General features: G+C 40.6%; 1 long non-coding RNA gene across 2 annotated transcripts; it reads left to right on the forward strand.

Annotated features, from left to right (window-relative positions):
• The first annotated feature begins 12 nt into the window (after positions 1 to 12).
• Positions 13 to 27991, forward strand: LOC130142847 (uncharacterized). Of its 2 annotated transcripts, none has more exons than XR_008819549.1 (4): positions 13 to 75; positions 1070 to 4043; positions 22366 to 22551; positions 27849 to 27991. It is a non-coding gene; the product is annotated as an uncharacterized LOC130142847 (long non-coding RNA). The 2 variants fall into 2 exon arrangements; XR_008819548.1 differs by lacking the exon at positions 27849 to 27991 and adding an exon at positions 23779 to 24260.

Raw genomic sequence — 27991 nt, forward strand, 5'->3', positions numbered from 1 at the left:
GCCCGCCCCCGCTTCCTCCGCCGCGGCACCTGCGGCCGTGCCGCACACAGGGACGGCTCGGCTCGGCGCGGCACGGTGAGTGGCGCTGCGACCGGGCGGCGCGGGGCGGTGCGGTGCCGCCGGCAGAGCCCACCAGGCTCCCCCTTGCTAGCCTGCCTTCGGCGGTGTGGGGGGCGGTGCGGCCCCGTTGCTAGCCCCCGCGCCCGGGCGGCCGTGCGGAGCAGCCTCGGCGGGGGGGCGCGGTGGTGGCGGAGCGCTGCGCGGGGCGGGGTGCGGCGCCGCTTTGTTTCACCCGCTCCCTCGAAGGGCCGGTGCCGCCGTGCGCGCCCCGCCGCGGGGAGGGGGCGTTGCGGGGGCGTTGCGGGGCCGCCGGCCGGGGCGGCACGGCGAGGTGTGCCACAGCGCGGTGCGGGCGGCTGTCGCCGAAGGAGCGTTGCTCCCCCGCGGTGCCCCGCCGCCCCACGCCTGCGTGCCGGTTTTTCCCTTCCTCCGTAGCAGAACTTGACTTAAAAACGAAGCAGCCGCAGCTCTTGAAGAAGAAAATCACTACTTCTGCATTCTCCAATCAGTCATCGTAGTTAATTAGTAATTGCACAAAATCATATGCCGAGGTCGTATAATTACAAGCTTAACCTTTTATTTTAAGGAAGAGAATTGGTAGTTTTCTTCCCTATTTGTAGCGTTTTGAACATCCAATTATGTCCTCGTGAAATAAAGAAAAGAAGGGTTGGTGAAATCCAAATTTGGTTTTGTTCACAAGGCGCACTTAGTATTTACAATTGAGGCTTAGTGATCCACTGCTCTTTTTAATTTACTTTCATAGACTTGCTATTTTGTGATAATATCATGTGTTGTGCTGTTAATACTGTAGTGGAGACAGCAAGTCACTCCATCCAGAAATGCTGAAAAAGCAGGTTGCTGTTTCTTTCCTTGGAAATGAAGTCTTAAGTTTTTAGCCTAATGTTTTAATTTTTCAGTAATGTGGATGATTCCTCCAATGAAGCAAATATATGTGAGACTCTGTATTTCCTAAATGTCATAACAGTATTTCTTTATATGTTATTTGCAGAGGGAAGCCCTCTTTGAATCACATCCAGTTGTGTTGTGACTCCACTGAAGACAAATCATACCACCACGTGAATAACTTCGGAGTGGATTATCTCTTGTAGCTCACGTAACAAATGAGCATCCAGGTCATCCAAATGGGCACAGCTGACGTATCAGAGACTTGTTAAAAAAGTCAAGATTTTATTTCGTGTAACTGAAATACATCTGGGAATGATATTTCTGATATGTGTGTAAATGTGAAGAGAGCAGTTCCTAGTGTTTGCCTCCCTACAGCCCCTTGACCTTACGGCCTCAGGGGCAGTGGGAGGACTCTGCTTTCCCAGCCTGCCTGGTATGTGGCGCTAGACGCTACAGCATTGTTCTTGCAAACTATGCTGCTTCAAGCAAGAAAAATCTCTTGTGTACAAGGGGGTTGACTGGGGTCCTCAGGAAGATGGCTTAGTGTAAGTGGTACACTGAAAACATCATTCTCCTTGCAGATCTTCAGCATGACATACTGCCTTCAGTCGGGTGCTCACTCTTGCATGGTCTGCTGTGCTTTGGTCTATACAGCATTTTCACAAATGTCCTGTTGTCATTACAGAAGTATTTTATAAGCCATATACTGAGTGCAGCAGTACATGAGAAGACTCCAGTCATGCAGAAATACAAGGTTGGACATAACTTAGTGTATGCTGGTAGTTGATGGTCTTACTTGTTTGTCTATGGAAGAAGATAACAGATTTACTGAAGGGAGGAAAAAGTAGTCTGTCCCCTGCATTATCACTGCTCCATGAGCACCTACACCTGGCTTTGTGATGGGGAAGCAACTTTCTATCTTGGATGTACCTAGCTCTTTGCCTACCTAGAGGTTTCGATTCCAAAACAGAACACGCTATGAAATAATTTTTGGCATTTCAACTAAGTTAAAATGCGTAAGTAAGTAAGTACATAAGTCTGATCATCCAGAGGCTCTGGTGGAATCTCCAGAAAAGGATCTCAGACAGGAAAGGACTTTTCCTTCCTTAGCACCATCCTTACAGGAACTCTATTTAAGAAAAAGGCAAGTAGCCTGTCAGCCCCTACAAGGAGATCCCTGGGAGGCATGAGCCATCTGCACGGAGGTTTCATGCCTTTACAGCAGCCATAGTCTTGCAAAGGCTTGCTTCATGTGGCAATGGGAAGGTGTCTGGAGGGATCTGCAGTATGTGTTACAAATTGCCATGTCACTGTTCATACACAATATGAACAAATACAAGAATACAAGCCAGAATAGATCTGTACAGGAGAACTGAAATAAAATTGTGTGTTTCTGTTGGAAATATGTGCACTTGGGAGAATAGCAGTCCTACTGTGTTCATGATAATTACATAGGAGCAAAGCACCCAGGAGCATCTAATGTTTAGGAAAGGTGCTGAATTTTGTAGGGAATGTGAGCTGGCTTTTGTAACTTAAGTCCTTTCATCATCAGCCTAGGAAATGCATTAACATTTACTTTGTTTCTGTGTGTGACCCTCTGTCACCTGTGTTTTTTTCCATGTCTGCTTGAGTTGAACTTCTTCAGCTGTGGGGAAGTCAGGAAGCTGCAGACAGAGGGTGGATGAGAAAGTGGGCAACCTCAGGGAGTGCAGAGAGGGAGTGTAACAAGAAGGCTGGGATCGCCACCTCGGGTAAGCAAGTTCCCATAGTCAAGAACAATCTCAAAGAGTGCACCTGGCGCTGCCCTCAGAACTGGTCTAGGTCCATCTCCTGTTACTATTTTCATTAATGTATATTTGTAGTAATGTTATCAAATATGTATTATAAATATGTATATATTATGTGAAGGGTACAGGGCTTGTGTTTCCAAAACCCCTTAGGCATTATGGAGGAGTAGGTTCTAACTAACCAGGCTGGCTGAGACACTAGAGAAAAAGATTCCTAAACCATGTTTCTAACGGTGTCTTCTTCTATTGTACTGAGGAGTCACTGGGATTGAGTGGAGTTTCACCAGATATGAAGGTTTGTTGCAGATTTCTCATTTGTGATAATAGGACATGCCATCTTTCTGAGGGTATTCTGCAGAACAATCTGTGTGTGCACGAAGAACTGTAAAATGTCAAGTGGTATACGGTACTAAATATTATGCGTAATAGCTTTATTGCTGCTGTTTTTAGAGAAGTCGCCATCCTGTTTTCTGACCCATAACTGATGAATATTCTTCAATGCCTAGTGCTATTCCCTTGAGAAGAGCTGGAAAAGATTGCCAAGAAGCTAACTGAACCAGTTAGGCATTGCCTTTGCCTTAGAAATGACACGAGTAACAAGAAATGGCATCTTATTACCTTTCCTTTTGGGCGTTGTGGTGGATACTGGGACCTCAGAGACTTTCCAACATCAATCCCCCTGATAATGCATTTGAATTTATAATAGGTTTGGACCCTTTGGGATAATTAATTTACTCTGTTGGTTATAGAGTGTAAAGTCAACTTACAAGAGAAAATAAAGAACAGAAAGGACCTTCTGGAGTACACATAGTATGAATTCAGTGTGTTTTGTGTTCCTTTCTCTTTTCACCCTAAAGACTGTAGCCTCCATTTCTAAGTGAGTTCCTGAAGCACTGGGATTACTAATTCACCTTCAGGTCTTAAATCGATGGGACTTTTGCCTCCAGCTCCTCTGGTGAAGGACCTGAAGTGAGGATATGTCTACAGTATGCAACTTAATCTATTAAAGAAAAGGAAAGCCTCATGAGTAGAAAAAGCAGCAGATACATATCATGGGATAGCATCCTGCCTTAGGATCACTCGCAAAAATATTTTCTTCATTATGTCCTGCCATCAAAGACATTAGCTGCTTATAAGATCATTGCATGCCTGAACTAACAGTAATGGAAGAAGGTGTACACATGGCTGTATTTTGGAAGTGCAGAGCCAGGATCTGTATTACTGACTTCAGAGGAGTTGTACACAGCATGAGAGAAACAGAATGCATCCTTTGGGAATAATTTAAAATAGGTAGGTGCATGAATCCTTCTGATCCATGTGATTGTGTGGCTGTATCTAAGGGACAAATTGGGCTTCTTTTTAAAAAAAAAAAAATCCCAGTGTATCTCTGCAAACTGTATGAAGGTTCATATTGTTGTTAGAAGTGCTACCCATGTCATGTTCTGTGTTTTGCCTGCAGTTTTAGGGGAAAAAAAAGAAACATCTTTACACTAATAAAGTACCTTTCCTATCTTGTCCTCAGGATACCTAACAAACAGAAATTAAAACTCACAAAAAAGGTCCCCTTACCCTTCCTATCATCATCATCTGAGTTGTAAAAGTGAGGCAGAGACAACTGGTATCTCACTGGTGATTTTAATATAAATTTTTACAGTATTTATTTTCATTAGTGATACAAGAAAGATAGTTTATCTCTGAAAGAGGTTAGAAAATACTTGTCTCTTTTGGATGTATTCTTCACAGTAGAAAAATCATTGGATAAAATTCTTGATGTGCCAACATCAATTGGAATTTGCTGCTGGTTTCTGTCAGGACAGGATTTCCTCCCCTCTGCTACAAATTAGTCCATTTTCTTTGTATAGTCACTTAGTAATGGGGATCCCCTGTTTGTGAGGATTTAGCATCTGTGATATGAGCATGAATGTATTTTATTTTGTGTTACAATATTGGAAGACATCACAATAGTTAAAGTCATGTTAGGATCAGAACCTAGAAGTATTTAATTTGTTTTCAAAACCTAAATCCATGTTTCGTTGTGATACTGTTGCATATGGGAGAGTTGTAAGTCATGCATTGGAACCAAAACTTCCGCTATGCTTTTTATTTATTTATTTCAGTAATACTTGATAAAACTTCAGTTGTGGTGGAAAAAGACCTTCCATTTCTGTCAGATGCGAGACAGAATGTGGCTTCAAAACATAGCCTTGCCCATTTTGCAACAGTGTTGCTACTTCCACTTTTTTATGTTTATCTTTAGAAATGAGATACCCTTTAGAATATCATACCCTCATGTGACATTAACTCTATATGCTTAGTAATAAGCAAATATAAATTGATCTTGCTGATATGGCAAAATTTATTTTCAGTATACGTAGGCTGGAATACATTCTGATGAGTTTCTCCTGTGAGACTTGTATCTGTTAACACAAACATGTATTAAAATTCCTCCAGAAGAACATGTTTGTAAAGTTTTCTGGTGGAAAAAGAGGAATATGAAATTTGTTTCCTTTTTTTTTAATGTACATTCATGATTAACAGTGCATATGTTCACCTTTGTGGAAGTACACATGCATATTGGGAAATCCAACATTTGTGTTCCAAAAGCTCTATAAAAGTGGAGGAGGCTATTGATATTTGTGGTGTTCTTTGCAAAGGAGGAAAAATGGCGGTGTGTGTTAAAATAAGGAATATGATTAACTGGATGGGTTAAAACTTTGGATTGTAGTGTTGTGCCCGTACAGCATCGGAAATAGGATGGGGAACAGAAAGAAATGTTACTGGAAATCTTGGAGTGGGCCGTAATGTTCTTGCATACTAGCAGAGAAGTTTTTAATCAGATACTGAAATGATAAGGGTGTCACTGCAGATGTGTGAAAAATACTACTTTCCCTCACATGAACAAGTAAGCAGATGATCTGGAACATTTTGGAAGCATTCAGATTTGGAGGGTAATGTGGAAACAGAATACAGCGTATTAGCCTGGATATAGAAATTTCTGATTACATTCTGGATTTGCAATAAAAGTAACAAATGTGGTAGAAAAACATACCTCTGTAGAAGGGTAAGCAGCTGAGAGCCATGCTGGGGGAGTTCGCCCTGTTCTGGGCAGAGAGGCTGTGAAGCTTGGTTGGTCAGAAAAAGCGTAAGCTAAGGACATAGTGAGAGAGCTGCCCTGGGCTCATCAGTTATGTGGAGTAACAGGGGGTTGGGTTTTCTGTCCCCCATGGTTGCTACATAAATGATCTGTTGTCACACTCTGTATTGCCTACTCATGTTTTAAATACAAATTTCATTTTTCATTCCTAAGGGTGTTGTAAACTCTTGCCATTTTCATTAACTAGCCCTTCCTCTTTCCCATATGTTTGAGTTTCACAGCCTTTTTTTGAATGCTGTCATTTGGGTGGAAGTGAAATATTCGACAGGCAAATGGTCAAGCTCTTCTCTGGTGCAGGTGGTGTTTGGCCAGAAGTGGCAGATGGATTTACAAACTGAGGAAATGCAGTCTAACAGCACTTCCTTTAAATTTTAAATTACATTGAAATTGATCAGTACTGATGTCTTTGCATTTATATGCAAGCTAATATTGTTCTGCATGCTGGAATATTGTTAGGTTTTGCTTGCAAAGAAACTGTTTCCATGAAATGAAATGACGCCATGAAATACAGTTTCGGTATCCAGTTCAAGAATATAATACAATGTGTCTGTCTATAGCAATATATAGACTCTTAACTTTCATTCTGCTGATTGAAAATCAGCTTTCTTAGGCCTGGGCTATCTTAGGACATACCTGGATAGCATAGATACAAATATGTTTATTCTTGCAAGGTCATTATTTCCTTGTTACAACTGTTTTCAAAAGGGAAAGTATCTTTTTATAAGGAACAGAAGACTGGAAGGAAAGGCTAAGTCTAGTCTAGTCTTGTCTTGTGCTAAGTCGTAAGTAAACCATAAACTGATCGTGCATCATGTTGCAACCCTTTAGAGCATTGCTTGCTTTTGGAGGGTTCTTGATTGTTGTTGATTTCCTGTTTCATTTTGCAATGATGTCTATGGTAAACCTTATCAAGAGTACCCTGATGTCTTGTTCCTGGGTTACCTAGTTATCTTCTGATTTCTGCACAGAATTTATATACACTCATTTTGTTTCTGTAATTTTTTTTAGACTGAGAGATTCTTAGCAACAGTGCTTGACATTCTTCCTTGTCCTGTCTCATCCCCCTTTTTTCCAAGCTAAAGTAGCCAAAGTCTTTCAGGCATTTCATTGGTGCTAAACGATCCCTCTCACCATTGTGGTTGGCATCAGCACCTCTCCCACCCTGAATCCACCTTTCCTGGGCTTGACTGAACAGAAAGGTAGGTGGTGCCACGGGGTGCAAGGAGCTCCACAGGAGGTCTCATCCCAGCCTCTTGTGCAGACATTAAGCTGACATTAATACTCCCTTTGCTAGAAATACCTTGACTGATACCCTGTGTGCTCTTTTTCCAGCTGCATCAGATGATGTTGTGGTCTCTGTTTTAAGTATCCACATACCCTAAATATTTAACTTGAGGTGTAAGATTAGCTGTATAATCAAAGAGGAAAGAAAGACATTTCTGCAAGGTCATTCACAGACATTTAAGCAATTTCTATTATTTAGTTCAATATGTCAGTTTTCTATTAAGTGTGCTGTCAAACTTCATGTCCTAAATTTTGCTAACCCCTTCCTAATTTCTGTGGCTACATTGTTGGTGATGATATTAAATAAGATTGGTCCCATGGCTGATCACAGATGAACTCCCTTAGTAACCTCCTGATGTTTGGGTTTTTTCCAACATTAGTCCTCATGTTCCCTTTAAAGCATCTGTTACCCGTCTGGCAACCCTTGTACAAATTGCCAGCATTTAGTGCTTAACTAATAGTTTCCTGCACTGGACTCAGTCAGATGTTTTGATCTAGGTAGTTTGTCGAAAAATTCAGATGATTTATGGAAAGAAGGACTCAGTTTAGCTGGGCACAATCTAATTTTGGTAAATCCACATTGTATTTTCTCCCATTTTCCAAGCGCATTGAAGTTTATGGTGTCTTCTCTTTCATATTTGTCCTAAAACTTTATATATTATTAAAGTCAGACTAGAGGCCTGACTGGCTGAACAGGTTGAGAAACTTCTTCCCTTTTTTTTCTAAAAGATAGTATTCATTCTGTTCTCCTATAGCATGTATCCTAGGATAGTCTGTCTACTCCACTGCAAAGTCTTTGGAGTTTCGCCTCTATTTCATTTTGATAATTCTTGTTCTGTATCCTTTTTTCTTTTGACCATCGTACCCTTGACTGTATAGTCATTATTTCTGTTGAAAAGTGAATCAAGTATTAATTTAGTTATAGAGTTATACTTGGAGGATCTTTTAATCTTGTATTGTTTGAATACGTATGCAATGCACTTTCTTTTTTCTTTATTAATACGTTTGGTAAGAATTTGAAGGAATTCCAGACTCTTAAATTCTCTAGTTCTCTGTTTGTTTTTTGGTTTTTTTAAATCATCTTTTACAGTAGATGACTTAATTCTGTCTGTTATTTCATGTGGTTTAAAGTGAGTTGGCCCATCGTCATTCACACCAGATCTTACCATATCTGATGTGGAAAACTTAACGGAAAACAAACTTAAACACAGCAGTATGGGTTCATTGGCTACTTAGTGAATATACACCCGTGACTGACACAGGAGTAGCCAGAACTGACAGCTATCAGTAGTATTTGTTCTCTGTGTATGGGAAGTTCAAGTCTTCCCTAATAATATACTGTCCTGACACTTGTTTCTCCCTTGTAACACGGTAGAGCTGTGCCTGTCTCGCCATATGTGGTGGCCCGTAGCAGACTCCAACTCTGTCCCATTAGAGCCCTCCTTTTCCAGACTGATAGAGATCTCTTTTTTTTTCCCTGAAGTCTATCAGATCATTAATATGCAAAACTACTACACTTTATAACCATTATTTCATTTTACCTGAGTGCTTTAAAATACAGGCAGGTATCCTTTCAAAGCTGTGTTTTTGTCATGATTGCTCTTCTGTCTGTTATTCCTTGGAGATCCATTTTGTCATGATCTCTGTAGTTAGCATTAGTCATTTCAGCACCAATATAACATAGCATCTCCTGATAATAGAAGATAAATCTTATTTGCATATAATGAATGATTCCTTAGGCTTTTCAACTCCAGCTACATTGTCTGGATTTTTGTAAGAATATTGCTGTGAAGATATTGAACATCAGCACAGGAGAGCTAGGTTCAATTTATGGCTTGGTTGTGTCAAATTTCTTTCAAATGTTTCTGTGCAGCTCAGTTTTTCTATGCCTTCTGCCCAATAAAATGGAGATAAAAATGTTTCCCTGTGTCAAAAGGCATTTCCAGGAGGTATACTTACTAATGATTGGCAAGTGCTTAAGTGATTTAGTAGTAAATACTGTGGAAATAGAGATAGTCTATAGCCTGCAGTACATCCATCCTCAAGTGACTGGATGGTTGAATCTTCAGAACAGCAGTTAGTAGATTGTCAGTTTTTTTAGAAAATGAAAATTTAGGATTTTTTTTAAAATGCCAACAATTTTGTACAATAAATTATCCATGCTTTTCCTAATTTTACCATTACTGCAGCTTTTGGCTTTTTATCAGGAAAATATGCTCCATTATTTAAAATTTGAATTGATATTGATTTATGTGAAAGGGAATCACTGTCAACCAGAGTCAATGTTTTAATAGTTTCCATTATGAGATCTGGCTTTCAGGCTGATAATCTCATTATTATTTACTAATTTAATAAGGATTGCATGCTTTTGTGTTTCTTAGGGTATGACTGAAGAAAACTGTAATAGTTTAGACATGCTGAGAATACTCAGAGCTTTGCTCCTACACTGCAAAGTTTAGGATGTGTGATTTCCTGTTTGAAAATGAGGTTGCCTGTGCCCTTTGAATCAGTCTTACTGTCACATAAAACACACCCACCTTTTCCCAGGTGATAGTATTGAAATAATGAGACTGGTTCATATAGCTCTGAGGTTGCTGCATTTGGAATGATGAATGCAATTGAGTCCCCATAATGTAAAAATTATTTTAAAGATGGAGAAGATACAAAGCCAGTAATGAATAATGATAGCAAAGTAAGACATACTGCAGAAAAAGACAGGAAAGAACTGTATTAAATGGAGGACTCAGGAGATTTTAAAGTTACAGACTATAAATAATTGCAGAGATAATAGTATAAATGAAAGAAGGGAATTATCCACATTCTCAGAAGAAGAAAAGAAAGGTGCAACGGCCTCAAGCTGAAACAGGAAAGTCTCAAGTCATTAAGAAAGCGTTTCTTATAATGAGAGTAATGGGCTGGTGAATGGGAGGGCAGTGCAGCATAACTGCAGATGGGCTACCGAGGTTGTGGGCATTCCTGCAGAGTGGAGCTGGACAGATTAGGTAACATAGATGAGCTTCTCCAGCTGCTAGTCATTTCAAGAGCTTGCAAAAGTCAGTCTGTTTCTCTACATCATCTTCATAAAATCCCTCGTCCTTCTACAGCTGCCAGTCACATTCTTCCAATGGGATATCATACTGAAATTTGTCTTTGCAGCCAGGATTGTGAGTCCCAGTAGCTTCAGTGAAATGAGGGTCAATCTCATTGCATTTCCATTGTGATTATGTGCGTTTTCTGTGCTGTTTTGCCAGCATGTCCCACGTCTCTCTGACTGCTGTTTACTCAGCCTTTGTGAACAGGTTCTTATTATCACCTTTATTGTCATGTTCAAGTGCACTGCTTATCTTACATGTAAACATCACTGGTGCTGGTGGCAAGTTGCCAAAGGACCCCCTTCAGTTGAGAAGGTATGTCTTGTTATGAGATTTCAGCTATAGGCAGTGGCTGAAGCCAGCATGCAAAAAAGGTCCAGTATGACCCTATCCAGTTTCCTCTTCCTATATATGTCATTCTGTTTGTTGCCTCTCTGTCTTCAGCGACACCATCTTTTTCAGACTAATTCCAGCAGGTGTATACAGCTATGGCGTTTATCTAGGCTTTACTTAGGCTATTGAGGGGGAAAAAAAAAGAGGGTCATGGCCTACTTGCACGTGGCTTGGATATGGCAGAAGTCTCTGTGGTGTTATGACATTCCAGGGAAAACCACAAAAAAAACCCATGGGGAAAACTCCTGTATCCTTTGTACTATCAGGTTAGGAATTGGAAAAGTGTAACAGCTTGTCTAGGTCCTCATTAGTGCCAGTAACCAAGAGCAACCACCCCTGTTTTTTGTTTGGTGTTTTTGCTAGGTAGTCATTCCTGTGATGGGAAAAAGCCAGGATGTGCATGTTTCAACATCTTGCATGTCATGCACTAATCTCCATGCTGTATATGGGTGTCACCAAGAGACTGGTACTTGATAGTTTGCCCTTGTTCTTCATGGTTGTTGCACTGCTCTGAACAAGTAATAAGACTTGTGAGACTGCTTGCTTTTAACCTGAAAGTTAGCACAGAGGCAGTGTAAGGCTCTAAATAAGCAGTCCCAGTGAAAAACTACAACCTGGGAACATAACAGTTTAACTACAAAATGGGAATGTGACCAGCTTTGGTGCTGCGTGCTGCTGTATAGCTGGAGCTGGAAGGCCCACCTGCAGGGTTCAGATCAGAACAAGATTCAGCCTTTTGTCAGCAGGCTGTTGATGGCTGCAGGTCTGGTCTGTTACTTATTTATTTTGCAGGGAGAGAGTTCTTTGGTACCTAGTGACATGCTGTGCTCCACAGATATCAATAATTCAAGCCCTGTGACAGTTCTGTGAAAGAACTTGTGCAGATGAGCCTGAGGAACAGCCACAGGACTGGTTCAGCAGGAAGGCAATTGACATGTTAAACTGTCCTGGTTGTTTACCCACTTATTGCTGCCTCACTGCACCATGGAGTCCCTAGTGGGTTTTATTTGTTTCCACTTCTAAATGGAGTTATTATCTCAGAAGGTGGTTCTGGACGATTGATCCCCAGGAGCTGTGCATCTGAGGGAGAAAGCCTTGGAGCTAAAAAAGTGTAAGCACCCAAATCTTCCCAGATCCTCAGGCTTGTCGGGCTGGAGCAGGTCTGCATTTCAGGGACAACCCCCTGCCCTGAGCAGTGCAGGGAAGAGGGGTGAATTTCTCCTGTGCCAACTGGAATGACACTTCCTAACTGAGCTCCTGTCTAAGCTTTGCCTAGGTCCAAGTTTCAACCTTTTAAGGAAATATCGATATGAGTACTTAATGACAGGGTCCAGATTCTGTATTTGGACCTTAAGTAGAATCATCTTGCTGTTCACTCTGAAAGTTAAAGAGTTTTATTTGTCTAACTTCAGGCCTCTGGTTCAGCAAATGCATCTAGTTTTTGCTTTCCACCCGTCTTAACTGTGAGCCGTAACAATTCTCAGAGGCAGCATCTTGCCAAAGGCACACCTGGTGGCTGCCTGGGTATAGCTAGCTGCTGTGGTTCTGCTTTTAGTACAGCTATAAATGAAGCAACAGACTTTCTTCCCAGGCTTCAGTTTTGTTGGAGGCTATTAATTAGCTTTACATTAGCAGCTGGGGGAGTACTTGTATGGTCACTTTGCTGATTAGTTTTGCTCTTATTTTTGAGGAGTTAACTAATATTTCAGTGTGTTACTTTAAGAAAAAGAATTTATACTATCCATGAATTCAATCATTGGTCAGTGTTGCAAATGTACATTGGTAAGTAACTATATATCTGCCTGTGTAGGGGAGGTATATAACACTGTGTGTATTGTATAATCTGGGGTGGGATCATCCTAAGTGAAAAGAAAGCTTCAGAAAATAAATGTAAAGGTACAATGTAGCTGCTCCTTAGAAACCTGAAGTACAATGATGTAAATGGGCAGATAATTGTCTTACCACTATGCCAGGGTTAACTCTTGTTATTATATTATAGCAGCTTTCATTATTGCTAATTATTATTAGTCATTAATACTGGTTATAGTAGTAAATAAAATCGTAGAGTCTTCACCTAATTTTTTATGCGTTCCAGTGAGCCTCTTATCAGACTTGGGGGTGAGCAAAGACTGATGTTAGCATTTGCCTTTATAAGTCAGCATCTGGCTAAGTACAGCTGGAGTAAGTAGTTTAAGGCAGACATACAGAAAAAACTGGGCTAGAATGGCCCCTCCAGAGTCATCTGATCCCCCTCCTACCTCTAGGGAAAGCTCAGATATTCCGATGTCACTTTTGACAGATGTTTGTCTAATGTGTTTTTAACACCCTCCAACAATGGAGACTCCAGGCCTTCTCCTGTAGCAGCAAGACATTGTTGACTCTTCAGTTTGTAATCTACAGTTTACTTCCTGATATGAAAAAATGTATTAACTTTATTGGGAGGAATTTAACAGTATGCTAAGGATGCTACATCTGTCGTATCATTTGGACAAGAACAGGAGGCTGTGGGTGTATTTTTTCAAATTTAAATTACGTAGCTTTATTCTTGGTTAAACAAGCCAGATGCTTACAGCATGCTTATCTAATGTCTGAAGAAATTTTCAAGGACACTTAGCAGAGGTTAAAAGTTCAGTTGCAGCTGTTCTGTGAGGCAGAAGCAGTCCTAGGATTATGCACAAATTCACCATATGAACTGATCCAAATATAACTAGGCAAAAACGTCACATCAGAAGTCAAAGGATCTGAGCCTTGTGAATGAAATGCCCAGTGTACACACTGCCAACAGGGCTGCTTGCACATAAAAGTCACGGCACAGGCGAGTGATGAAATCTAGTCTCTGCTAGCCAGAGGGCAGAAGGCAGAGAGCAGGATGGCAGTTAGCAGCTCGCTGGCTCTCATGTTTGCTCAGGCAGTGAAGCCTGTCCCCACGCTTGCCCCACTTCAGCATTGGACTGCTGCAGGGGAATGAGCCAGACCCCTCCCAGGCTCCTGCCCATCCCTTGTGTCTGTTGCCAAGGTAGAGTTTTCCATCAAATGATTATTTTGCACCAGTGGATTACAGAGCAATAACAAAGTCCTACGCCTATACTAGGGACCTCTGCAATCTCTAGGTGATTATTTTCAAGTGGTTAATCCATGTGGCAGCAGATAAGACTCCTGTACTGCAGTTTCCCACTGCACTGCATCACAGGGCAGAGAGCTGGCACAGCATATGAACATCTTTCTTCCTCCTCAGTCCAACCTTTTCGAGGTAGTATCTCCATCAAGTTCATGTGGGAAGGCAGGGTTTCTGTCATTGAGACATAAGCATCCTAAACTGCGTGTGCAGGGGCAATGTGGTAATACTGCATTCACAGCTGAATTAATTTCTGCACAAGAGTCTTCCCTGTCCTCTTTCCCAGTGGTGACCCTCACACATCTGATTTGAAAGACCAGACTGGGTAAGGTTTTACAGAGTCTGCCTCATGAGAAAGATGCCTGAGATTGTTGTCTTCAGTGTTAATGTAAGAAGGAAATACTTACCTGAGTGCTTGCTGTTCTAAAGCATATGATTTCTTTACACTCACATTCATTAGAAGGCTTGATACAAAGGTATAGCATTCTCCTTCCACCTAAATTCCCTGATTTGAATTGTTATCAGCAGCAGAATTGCGCAGGAAGGTACATGTTAGGAGAACAATAGTGCCATTATGACCTACTAACATTGTAATCTAATTTGAGTTAAAAAAAAGACCTACATATTAACATCCAGCATAGCTGAATGTATTTTTATAGTACAGAAACAGCAATCCGTGACAGTTTTTAAAGAAATTTGTGTCTGAATATTATTTAGATTTCCATTTCTGACTGGTACAGTGTTTCAGTTGAATGAATGTTTCTCACCTGTACTGCTTAGCCAAGCTGTGTTTTGTTTTGATTTTTTTTTGGTTGTTATTTAAATGTTAAAAATTTTGAAAAGTGTATGATCTTGAAAACAGCTTGTTAATTAAGGAACAGTTCCCCACTCTTGTTTCTTGAAACACTGATGACACAGAAGCACCTTAATTTACTCATAATGCCCTAGATTAAGGATAATGGTGTAACTTCAGTGATCAGTCGTGGCCTATATCACAAGCTGAGCAGCTCACAGTCTCTAATGTATTTCCCATCAGGGCAGTGATGGGAGGTGTGATGTTCTGTTACCCCAGCTTTACAGGCTGAGGGATCTTGAGGCACAAGAGATTAAACAACCTTCCCAATGTCATGGCAGGACCTCAGCGACAGAGGAAAGAGTTTGTGTAGCAGCAGTTAAGATCCTTTCTCTGTGAGTGATACAGCTAGAACCCTATAAAGAGGTGGTGTGTGTTCCCATATGGACCAGATTAGCTGTACTGCATATGAAAATCATGGCCATAAGGCATTTTTTGCTAATGGAGTATGCTGCACTGGTATAATCAGAGTTACATTAGCATGAATTTCTTGCCATCAAACTCAGCAAAACTCTGCAAATTTTGCAAGAAGAAAAAAGATGGTTTATGTGTACATTTAGGCCCAGCTTTTGCCCTGCTTGAAGGTGGTGGGAATCCCTTCATTTACATGGTGAGGCTTTGGTTTTCTCAGATTTCACTGTGTTCCTGTTGAAGATACCTCCTGTGGGCATATTTAAGTGAGTTAGGGTACAGTTATCCAGGGGGAGTTTAAAGGATCAAGTTTAAGTTGCTTGTTCAACTCTCACTACAACCACTTATGTTCCTGAGTCACGTAGGCAGTTTAAAACCACTTCTTGCTCCTTCTAATGAAAACCTGAATACTGGACATTGAAATAGATCTCAGTTATATATACAGTGTGGTAGCTGGTACTTGCTGCCATTCACAGAGGGGGAAAATATCGATTGTTTCTCTTCTGCTATTGGATTTTGGGTAACTGAGCTGTTTACTGCAGGCAACTGCAATCAGCCATTAACTTTAGTTGCTTAATTAACTAATTTGAAAGTTTCTAATTTAATTGTGCCAGTTGATATGCTTAAATACTTTTTTTTGTGTCAGTGAAGTTTTTCCAGTTGTTCAAAGACACAATAAGACTGGTACCTCATAACATAGTTTTCCTTTCACAGTGGCCACCTTGTAAGTCATACTTCCTGATTCAATTTTAAATAAGCTGTTACGAAAACCAAGAAGGCTGCAAGATATGTAATGACAAATAATACAGGCAATTTCAAAAAGAAAGAAGAAACTGCTTGTGACCAAGTATGTATGAAATTAAATAGGTCCTAGAATCCTGTATTAAAACTGGTCTCACCTAACATTAGGTAGATGTTACACAGTAAAAGCACAGAATTATTTCATAACTTAGAAAAGTCGTTGATTTCCTTTCTGAGATACTACATGTTTGTTGTACATGCTTACTTCTCAAAGGGAAATGTAACATTCATCCAGCATGCAGATTTGCCAGACACACCTAAGTTGTCAGAGTAAGTGCGTAATGTACATGGTGTGCTTATACCTCACCTGAAATACTGCACCTAAATTTCTACCTTACTTATATGATAGTGGGCCTAATTCTCCCTCCCTGTCTTGAGCTGATTTTTAGATTTATCTTTCCTGCTCAAAGTACTGTCTAATATCTAATAACAGCTGTCACTTTCTGCTCTGCACCACTTTGTATAGTCTATTGTTCTTATGTATAGGCATAGCATGGTCTTGCTTTTCAATTTTTTTTTCTACACTTATTCTTCTTCTTGTTTGCGTAACCTTACATGTTTCCAGAGATATGGAGCGTTAGGGCATCCAGCTTTGTCAATAGTTTTAGAGGGGAGAGAGAAAGTGGGGGGAGAGAGTGAGAGAACAGCGTTAAGTTCTAATTGTATACATAAAACAATGTAAGTAATAAAAATACTTGCTTTTGTGTCAAAGGTGGTGTGTAAATAATTACACGAGCCCAGCTGAAGTACCCATAAGAACTGGATAAAACCATTAATGGCCAGGTCAGAAAATATATTAATCTTTATTGGTGCTGAACTTTGATTGAAGTAATGTGAACTAAACTACTTGTTAACTATGGCATGTGGTCAAAATGTTTATAGGTTTATCGATGTCTTTAAAAGACAAGCTTAACTGAACAACACTTCCACGGTGCATAGGTTTCTTGAACAAGGAGCATGGCCTAACTTCAGCTTTGTGAGACATGGCAGTTACAAAATGGGAAGACACATAATGGCATCTCTTATGCCTTGCAAAACAAAGGTAATTAGAGGAATATTCCTCAAACCATATGGACGTGGGTGGTTCCAGCAAGGGACAGTCAAATTGATCCTAGGATTAGTAATAAACAATGCCAGAAGATGACTGAATAGCTTGTACAATGCAGAAGTTTCCCATTTCCTCAGAAGGGAAGGTTAAGTAAAGTACAGTGCATATATGTTGAAATCTAGAATAGAGGTTTTGCACATATTCAGATCTTCTGGAGAGAAGCTGTAGCCTTCGGTCTGATGATACTGTGAATATCTAATGGTTTTTTGCACTCATATGTGAATTTCCTCTGCATGTGCATTCAGCTGCCTGGACACAAGCCAGCTCCAGTTCAAAAGCATGTTTGTGAAGCCCAGCCCAGATCGTTCTCCCACTGAGCGCTGTTTATGAGCTCCAGCACAGTGTCACCCTAACAAGGTCACAAGGTTTTTCAGTTTGGAGCTGGCTGGAGGCCCATAAGATTGGTGTGCAGGCAAAGGGAGCTCATATCTGCTTGTTCTACCTTGTTTATGTGCATCCTGTAAGAGCGTACCAGCATCCATTGTAACACCGAGGTTAAGAAAAGGAACAGCATGCTCTGGAGTTCTTTTAACAAAATGGCTTTAGCTAAGCAAATTTGTAAATTTACTTGTGGACTGGGTCATTCAAATAGTTTTAAAGGCCTTGAAAAGGAAGGCTACTGGGTTTTTCTTAAAAGCACATTAACACATATTTAAGGTACTGCTGTGCCAGCTTTGTCCAGCATGGCAGGCACACCTGACCTGAAGGACAGTTTTACCCCCTTGCTGCTCACCAGTTGCTTTGTCAGCTGCAGTCCAGGCTGCTCCAAAAGGGGTAGACAGAACCATGCCTGCTGCTGCGCTTGGCTGCTCATCCCCATGGCTTCCCATTGCAGGCATGAGTTTTGCAAAGCCACATGGAGAGCTGGGCTGGTGGGCCAACCTGGCTAAATCCCAGTCATCTCACTGTTGCTAGCTTTCAGCTGAGCAGCTTCCCAGATCCAGCTCACTGTGTGGCCATGGGAGCGATGGCACTGGCAGAAAGGGGTGACTGGCTGTGGGCAGGGAGAAGGGCGTGAGACCGCTCCTTCAGTGCAGCACTGGTTCTCACCATGCTGCCTCTACAACCGTTGGCATGCACTGCCTGCCACCCTTTACCTATATGGCTCAACATCAAACTAATAAGCCTCTCCTGGGGCCCATCATAGCTCAGGTGATGTGGGCACTGCTTCTGAGTCCCAGCCTGGCTTACACTGGAACCAGGCATGGATTTGCAACAAATAGGAGTAACTGAAATCTAGGCTTAAGTACCACCACAATTTATACTGACAATATCTGTGTGCTACTTTATATATATATATATATATATATATACACACACACTTAATTTTATGAAACAGATGTGGTTGGTTTTTTTCCCTCACGTTGCTTTTCCTGTGCTGAAGTCCTGATAGATGTATTAGGCCCACCACAGAAACTGAACCTTGAGTAACATGGTATCAGAGAGTGAAATCTTTGGAATGGAAATGACTTTGATATTTCCCTGATGTATTAGCAGGAAATGTTTTTTCTCAGATCACCTTAAAAAAGTAAAAAAGTGGAGTGTATCCAAGATTCGACTTTTAGGATAGGACATTGCAGAAGAGAATGGAAGACTGATTAATGTGAAGCAGCTCCACATGTTCCAGCTTTCATGCCTCATCAGTGCCTTTTCTGATAGCCTTAAATTTTGACAACTGTTGATTGGTGGAAGTCAAAGATGAGGAAGTATAAAATAATTTGATTTTGTTTCAAGGGGTGGTCTGTCAAAACCAGGCACAGCCTTAATGACAAACTGTGACTATGGTTTCTTAGTAGTTACAAAAAAATCTGCTCTCCGATGTAGGATAATCTGCTAAACATACTATGACGGGCATTTTAGGCAAAATGTATGGTTACATTTCACAGTTACTACTGTGGAATAGCATTTAGTTCTTCAGTAAGAAGTATCCCTTGAGGAGCAGAAGGTGAAACGACTGGAATTCACATAGTTTTAAGTTACACAGTTTTCTATAAATAGAGTGCCTATTAAAATGAAAAAATAGAGCACCTATTAAATCTGCCATGGATTTCAGTGGGAACAGAAGTGGGTCATAGGTCTGCATAGAAACTGAAAAAAATAATGAAATTTTATGCATGGCAGTGCCAGCTCAGTGCCCCAGTTTCTCCATCAGGTTTTGTACTGTTCTTTTTCCACATAGATTTGAGTTCCTGCAGTGACTCTTGATCTAATAGTGTTCGTATTTGTAATATGTTTCAACAAAAAGGCATGATTAGCCTTGTGTTCTGGATATTGGCTTGTCTCTGTGGGCAACTTTTTTCAGCTCTTATTATTTGTGTCTTACCCACAAGCATAGAAGCTGCATAGTAACCAGCCCTCACTGACAAGGTTACCTTACATTACTGCAGCACAGTAAAGGTGGCAAAAGGCAAGCATTTTAGTTCTGTCAAATTCCGTTTACAGCTTTTACGTTATCAAGGTCCTTTGTGTTGCCGGTGCAGTGTAGAGGGGCCATGGGGAGATGGAATACTCGTGCCTACATCTGAATCAGTGGAGGAGGAGGAACAGGATTAGCAGCTGACCACAGTACCTAAGATACTGAGTAAACAAAGACCCAGATGTTAGGTTGAGACATCAAACCCAGGCGATGTCTATCCAACAGTGAGCCAGGCTCCCAGCATTTTCCATGTGCTACAGTCCAGCAGAGGCATCTGTTACAAAGCAAAACTCTCTGCACAGAGTCCACTTTTGCTGCTCACTTAGGTGACTTTTTATCATTACATCTGGAGCAATAAATCATCAATAAACATTTGTGTTGCAACCAGAAGCACAGGTTCGGTTTGTTGTACATACAGCCTACAAACAAAATAAAATGGATTAAGGGCTGAAACAATGTTATATTCTCCACTAACTAAGAATGTTCAGTTTTGATTAATCAAAACTATTGGAAATCATGAAAGCCTGTTATGAAATCTGAAAATATTCTCACTTCTATAGAATTTTTAAATATACACAGTTCTGGTGATCACCTACAGGTGTGACTGCTGTGATTGCTTGGTAGAAAAGGGCTATCCATAACTGAAGTAAAATATACCTAACATTTTAGATTACCAAAAGGCCTCACAGAAAAATTGTTATTTCTGAATTAGTACCTAGGATATAATATTGTGAACCTAAAGATATGAATGACATTAAAAAGTGGTGTTGCCTTGGGAATATAAAACCATATGACTTGGAATTCCAGATCAGGTTATTGATTCCAGTCATCATTAGCAGTTATAATGAATATTTTAGTTTTAAAAGACAGCTGCTGCTGTCTGCATCTAACCAATTGTGCAACAGAAGTACAGTGCAGAGAATATTCCTTCCATGAGTGATTGATCCATTTATGACAATAAATGAGATTTTATTATCCTTATCTTGCTGCTTGCATGAACAATTTGAAGTCTGCAGTTTTCTTTTATCTCTTCTGAGTAGCAGAGATGTGCTGACTGGAACACATTAGTAGGAGAAAAATAAGTGAAATGTAAACAAACCTATCTTGAGTGCTGTTGTTTAATATCTAGATATGAACAGAAATACCTCCTGACAAACGTGTGGGGCCTGTTTCAGTTCATCAATATGTGAAATCTCCCACCCAGCTCCTGAGCATTAGGCTATATTCAACAGAGGAGCCAAGAGGTGAACAGAACACTGACCCTCTCCCCAACCCTTGTAAGCACTCATGAACATGAGAATATAAAATACTTCCTCATTCAGATTTTTAAGTTCACAGTTCTCATGTATTTCTTTGCTGCAGTCAATTTCCTAGTGATTTTTAATGGCCTGGAGCTGTGGATATGTTAGCAAAGTTCATCTATAAGCCAGTTGTACTGGACATTCCAGTTGGTTTCTCTAACCACAGAAATGTATTAGACTAGGAAAAAAATGTGGAAAAGCAAAGATGGAAACGTGGGAATGGAAATTCTCCTTTGCATTTGAAGGTGTAGTGTGCTACATGCTTAGCAGCAAGTAGCCTGTTATTTGATGGCTTAGCTTAAACTCTGAAATGCTTCCATCTCCTGTATCCCATATTTCAGTTCTCTGTGATTTTTAGTTTTGCTAAATTCTGACAGGTGGAATTTTGCAGAGTTTGCTGCAACATAGCTTGTCTCTTTGCCTGCAGAGTTTGGTGATGTCTCACTGTGCACTGTGTCAGTGAAGAACCTTCTGCCTGCTCTCACAGAGTCCACGGCTGGTGTGACTCCTCTGCTAGATGCAAAGTGATGACAATCTCCAAAACCCCATGTGTTTCAGAGAAGGGAAACATCTTTACCCTCTTGGTAAAAAGGTCAAAAGCCACAAAGGATCTTCCCAGGATCCCATTTGTCATCAAGTGGTGAAATTCTTTGTTGTACTGTAGGATCTAGGATATGTTCTCAAGGCAGTCATGTAATTTCTATTGATCTAGCCACACTCTCCACGTGTATTGTTGCTTCAGTAGCTGATAACTTGGTGTACTGTTGTACTGGATCTGGCTGGGATGGAGCTCCTAGCAGCCTATATAGTGCTGTGTTTTGCATTTGTGGCTAGGCAGAGTTGGTAACACATTAAGTGGTAATACTCCAGTGTTTTGGCTATTGCTGACCAGTGGTTGCAGTGTCAAGGCTTTCTTTTCAAACCACTTCTCCTCTGCCAAGGCCAGTAGGTTGTGTGTGGGCAAGAGGTTGGGATTGGGCCCAGCTGGGACAGCTGACACAAACTGAACAAAGGGGCATTCCATACCATATGATGTCTTGCTTAGCAATAAAAGCTGAGGGAAAAGAAGAGGATGCAGGAGCATTTCTTGTTACGGCATTTGTCTTCCCAAGCAATCATTATGGGTGCTAAGGCCACGCTTTCCAGGAAGTGGCTGGACATCTGCCTGCTGATGGGAAGTAGCAAGTAAATTCCTCTTCTTGCTTTGCTTTCATGCACAGCTTTTGCTTTTGTTATTACACTACCTTTATCTCAACCTAGGATCTTTTCCATCTTAACTTTGCCCTCCCTTCTGTTGAGAATGGAGAGTGAGAGAGCAAGTGAGTGGGTGTCTCGCATCCAGCCAAGGTCAACCCACTAAAATTGTCTTGCATAAGACTGTATTTTAAGATGGGACCAGCCTGACCAATCTCTATGAGCATATTTGACACACTTAGCTGTAGAAAACTCAGCTCATTCTCCTGATGTAGGTACTCGGGCATTAGGGTAGCTTTTGTTCATTCAGATCATCAGTACGGGACTAGGATTATCTCAATGTGAAGCCCTTCTGTGTAGAATGTATTTACAAAGAAATGCAAATTTTTCAGTAGATGGTGATCCATAGCTTGCAAAATAAAAGATGAAGGATTTGACATACATTTAAGAGAGTATCATGATTCAGGCTTTCCATTTTTCTTTTCCACAGTTCATGTCTTCACAGTGACTCAGAGGCCCAGGAGCTGTTAACAAAGTCAATAATCAGGAGGGTTGCTCACTCTGCACTGGCAGATGAGATTATGTCAGTATGAAACTCAGCTTCAGACAGTATTTCCTGTGAAGGATTGGAAGTAGGATACTGTGAAAATCCACATGAAGGAACAATTAATGTGAGGTGAGTAACAACAGTTTGTCTCGTTTGTTGCAGGGAAGACAATGTGTGAGAAAGCAAGGTAAAATACTGGTGGATATTATGAATAAATGCAACTCTCCAGACAGCCCTTTCTTGAACAGCACAGTCCTGATTCACTCAACCATATTAAATTATAATTAGTCATGTCCCAAACTCAGCACAGACTTGCTGAATAGGCTGTTTATATAAGATCCCTGTAGCAGACTTAGGAGACATGGCATAGGAAATGAATGCTAGTATAAAAAAATCAAACAGTTTCTCCCATAAGAATCTGTAGCACAGCTAAAGTCTTGAGGCCAAAACCAGCTATATGTAGATGCAAGAGTCATATGCTATTTAAAGATAGAACTTGGATAATTTCTGTGGCTGAATATGGCATCACCCTGTACAAAAGCTACTGCAGTGACCAAAAGATGCAGCATGAAATCTAGCCTCACAGAAATGAGTGGAAGCCTTGCCATGCATTTGACAGGATCGTAATTTTATTAATCATTAGGGCTAGCAGAAGCTGGTGGAGCAAGGGAGTGCAATCTCTTTGAGATCAGCCTGCAAGGTATGAGTACACACCCAACCAACTTTTGCAGGGTGTCACAAACAGTGACATGCAGTTGCTTCTAGTAAAAAAGACAGCAAGCAACCTCTGCTTTACGAGGAACAGGTGTAAGATTTTGTAGCTCAATGTTTGTGAGTCTCCAGACTGGAGCATGAAAACTTTGCCTGTAAAAACCACATTGTGGAACTTTTTCCGAGAGTCTGGTAAGTATCAGGACTGGGTATTTAGCTGGAATTAGACTTCTTGCTTAGAAGCGTTCTTTGACATTTCTTGAGGAAATTTGTGTTAGGGACATTTAAAAACCAAAGCATTCAAGCGAGTGGCTTAACTTTTTTCCCAACTGAATGGGTAATTCAAGCATGCTCGTGTCTGCAGTCACGAATCTTCCTGTTCTGCTTTTATAGAGCACCTTACATTGGGAACTGTGTGCAAGAGTAGAGCTGATGTGTGTTATGATAATACAAATAGTAAATACAGGAATAATCATCAGCAGATGGGGTCCCCACGCAGCTTTTGCTGAGGAGTCTGTAAGAATATCACCCCAGTGCAGCAGGCCACACAACAAGGGATGAGGAAGCAGTCAGGATTCTTATAATTGAAATTAACTGTATGTTGTTTCAATTAATTGTTCCAATTAGTCTCTCTTTTTTTTTCAGTTATGCCTTTCTGTAACCGTGTCATCTGGGATGCTGTGAGAAATTGAAAATGCCCTAATGGTCAGATGCTCATCAATTAAAGAACTTTCTGTTTCTAATTAGCTCCCTGAGAAGAATTCATTGTAGGAATGAAAAATTTTATAGGTGCACTGAGTGAGGCGTTGTTTTTATTACAAGACTGATTTTCCTTTCAATGAGAGCATTATTTCTGTTGCCAAAAATTATTTTTAAAAAGCCTTAATAGAGAAGAAAAGAAGGAAACAGCTGGTTTGTTTCTATCTAGCAGACTTGTTCTTGTGAGCTATTTATCATAATTAATTAGTAGCTAGGGTGCAAACAACACAACAGCTTTAAGCCCCTTCCCCCCACCCCAACCCCCCCAAAAAATAAAATTCCAAAATAATAATCCAAATTAAAACTGCCAAAGCTACTTTTTATGAAGTCAGATCAAGAGGTACTGTTTCAGTTTTTTAGTCAATGAGACATTTCCTGTCAAAGACTGAGAAAAAATGGTTGGATTCTAGATCTGATTAAAATATTTCTGAGCTTATGTTGTTGGTTGTTGGGTTTTTTAAATGGAAAACTGAAGTCTAAGATGCAGTTTCAGAAGTTTTATTTTTCCCCAGTTGTGATGTGCACTGGAAGTTCACACAGTACCAAGAACAGTTGCTAGCAGTTGTTTCCCCTGAGGCTGTAAATGCAAAAGAACAGAAAACTCCGCCTAAAAGCATGGCCTAACAGATGCTTTCTGCCACAGCCTGTAAGCATCTCCAAATCCAGGTGTAAGTATCACACTGCTCTGATATGCTAAGATTCAAAGAGACCAGTTTTTCAAATTTTTAAGTGTGGCACACAGCCTGCACGTTAAGCCAGACCTCCAAAGCCTACATGCTAAGCAAACGCCTCCGGTTTAAGAGCTTATTCACAAATGGAGCTATTTGTGACTATGTCTAGGGTTAGGCAGTGCGTAAATATAACCTGTGAATGGACGCACCTTCCTACACAACCTCCAGAGAGCAGAGCTGCCCAAGAAGCTGTGCTTTTTTTTCTGCTTACCCTCCACTAGGAATGCTGAGACAGATCTCCAAAGTTATTTAGTTGTGGTGTTGCTTCAGCTACGATGATCCAAGGACATTTTGTCACATAGAGGTGACAAGACTTAGGGAAATGCACCATCTTATATATCAGCTATATTATGTGGTACAAATGGATGGCACGTGATGCCTTCATCAGCCATTTTCATCCTCATCAAACGTATTTTAGCAGTACGACCTAACTCAAATCCTTAGTCTTCTTGTCTCATTTCTGATCTTTGCTTAAGAGAATAACTTTACAGTAATCACCACAGATTTGAGCAAGGGATTAATTTATCTCTCTGTATATATATGTAGGTATATAGGTGTGTATATGTAACTATAAACACATATATAAATATATATACACATTTCTGTATTTTAATTAAGTTATAAGACAACTTCCATTGCAGCCTTTGCTTATGATTTCCACATAAAAAATCTGCAGTTAACCAAAATGCTGAATGAAGTGAGGCTTATAACTTTTTTAGGATTCTCTGTCCTAAACCTTGTTTGTCAAAGGTTTCTCACACTTTTGGAACCTCTAAGTAAAAATAGGTTAAGCACCTGAAACAGTCCATTTTTGCATCTAATCAAATTCATCATCTTTTCCACAGCATCTCAATGATCATAAACTTAGGGTTTTTGCATGCCTCTGTACTGATAATATGACCTGTTTAATAACGTCTAGCATTAACACAGCAGGAGCATCAAAATCAGGATTTTCATAGATTATCCACTAAATAAAATGTTTTTATACTTTTGTACCTCTAACATAATGGTTGTTCAAATGCTTGTACCTTCTTACTCATTCAGGTGAAAAGAACAGAGCAGAGCAACTTACTCAAAATGCTCAAAAGCTGTAATACAAATTTCCCTCAAGTCCTGTCCTACCGATGAAGAGATCTATGTAACCAACAATGCTTGATACAAAAATTAACCCCATCTCCTTTTCTTACAGTTTACTTTCATGTGTTCTTGGGGGAGCGAGGAAGATTATATTAGAACAAAGCAGCATTTGGCAAATGATAAATCATGGCTTCTCAAAAGCCAGTCATGCATTTCTCTGTTTGCACAGTATTCCTGGAATGACAGTACAATGGCCCTGTCCATAAGCAGTGTGCAAGTTCACAATAGCCTGAACTCCCAGACCATACATTCCTGCTGCCTCTTTTGTGCTAGCATTAGCTGCTACGTGGCTGTGTTGTGAAAATGAAGCTTTTCGGGTTTTGTGGGATAAATGTTCTGCAACGTTATTGAGCATTCCACATTGCTTTGGCTTATACTGATTGTGAAACCTACCATTAGTTGGGGGGTGTGTGTGTGAAAAAAAGAAGCATTTATCAGTACAGTAAACCCATATTTACAATGTCCTTCATCCTCCATTCTGCATAGATAAAATGGACCAGCCAAAAGTAAATCAGTCAGAAAGGCACATGAATCGCCTAGGTTAAAAAGGCAAGCTGTTACTCTCCGCCTCCTCCTCCATTTCCAACACCACCTCACTTAACTGAATTGCCATTGAAATGTGTGTTTCCTGCTAGCAGTTCTCAAGTGTCTTTTTGTCATGTTCATCCTCTGTTTAATGGCTATTTCTTCTTTTTCTTAATATTGAGCTCCTTAAATTCCTACGCTGTCTATAGCTTCCATTTCCACTGCATAAAATAGGACAGCACAGCGGCTTTTTGAGGGATGAAAGAACTCCACCATTTGCTTTTATCAGCCGGCATACCCTGGTAAAGAGTTTCTGGTGCTGCGTAATACTGAACTTCAAAATCTTTGACATACTGGGTTTTGCAGATGGATGACTAGACTGTATGCATGGTGGCAGTAAAAAGAAAGCAGAGAGCTTACATCCTTCACTGTAATTAATATAGCAATAAGATTCTGGATGTTGTTTCTAGTACCTTGATATATTTATTTAATGTTGAGGTTATTTGTATTTTTCATTAGGCTCCTCTTTCTTGTACAGAGAGGATTAAAAGCTAGAAAACATCATGTGTCTCAAAATAAGCCTGATTTTGTTCTGTTTTTACATAAGCTCAGACATGGCCACTGTCCTGTTTTGAATGAATTGTGAAGTGTCTGCAGTAATTTTTTTTTACAGAAAGAAATGCCCAGGGCATGCCAAGCTGGGTATGTTCTGGATCAAATATCCATGGACTGAGCTATCAAAGACCCCTCCCACTGGTGTACACCAAATGGTTCACTACATGCAAAATGCAATTTGTATACACATGGCAGTTTTTTGAGTGTGCTGCTGCAGAGCTCTTCATCCCAGATGGTCAACAATTTTTACATTCTTTGGCTCGAGCTATTGTTTCAAGATTACCTGTTGCCCCTTTCTGCAAGGTTCTGTCCCCTGGGGACATCCTGTCCCCAGATGTCTCATGGGCAGAAGTTCTTCCCCAGTCCATGTAAAGCCTGTGTTGGAGTCAAAATCTCAGCTTCGCAAGGAAGGCTGGAGACAGTCCAGGAGCTAAGGAGCAGCTTCAGGGGGCAACAGAGCTGGAGAAGCTGGGTCCTTGGGCACAAGGACTGAATGAAGTAATGCCACAAGGATCTTCCTTTCTTGGGCAAGGGAACTGGAGATCCTGGAGGCAGGAATGATGGGATGGACTTCTAACTGCTCTGTGGGGGAAAAGGGTGTGCTCCTTACCTGGAGGAGTCTTTTGCTGGCTGGTAATACACCTTTAATGCAGGTCCCTGATGAGACTGTAGCCAGAGTGATTGCAGGGTCTGAATCCCCTTCCCTGCAAAGTGTTTTGACAAACTTTACAGCTACAGTCTCAATCTTTTGTGTAAGAACATGCCTTAGATTCAAACAGTCACTTTTGGCTAAAGTTACCAAATAAAATCTTAGATGTTATAAAATTATTTTGTTTACAGTAACAAATTGCGATCCATATTACAGGTTGCCTCCATTCTTATTTTTCCTTAGGATTCTGGGGATCAAATTCTGATCTCAGGTAGCTGAAATCTTGTTTTCCCTTATAGACAACCCACAGAGAACAGGATGTCTTGGGACCATCAGACTGGACTAATTAGCCAACTATATGCATACTTCCTGAAGGAGTTTTCTTCACGTTTTTTTGTGGAGGAGGTCTTGTCCAAAACAGAGGACACTGGTGAGCACACTC

The sequence above is a fragment of the Falco biarmicus genome, chromosome Z (assembly GCF_023638135.1).
Source record: "Falco biarmicus isolate bFalBia1 chromosome Z, bFalBia1.pri, whole genome shotgun sequence".
NCBI classification, from domain to species: domain Eukaryota; kingdom Metazoa; phylum Chordata; class Aves; order Falconiformes; family Falconidae; genus Falco; species Falco biarmicus.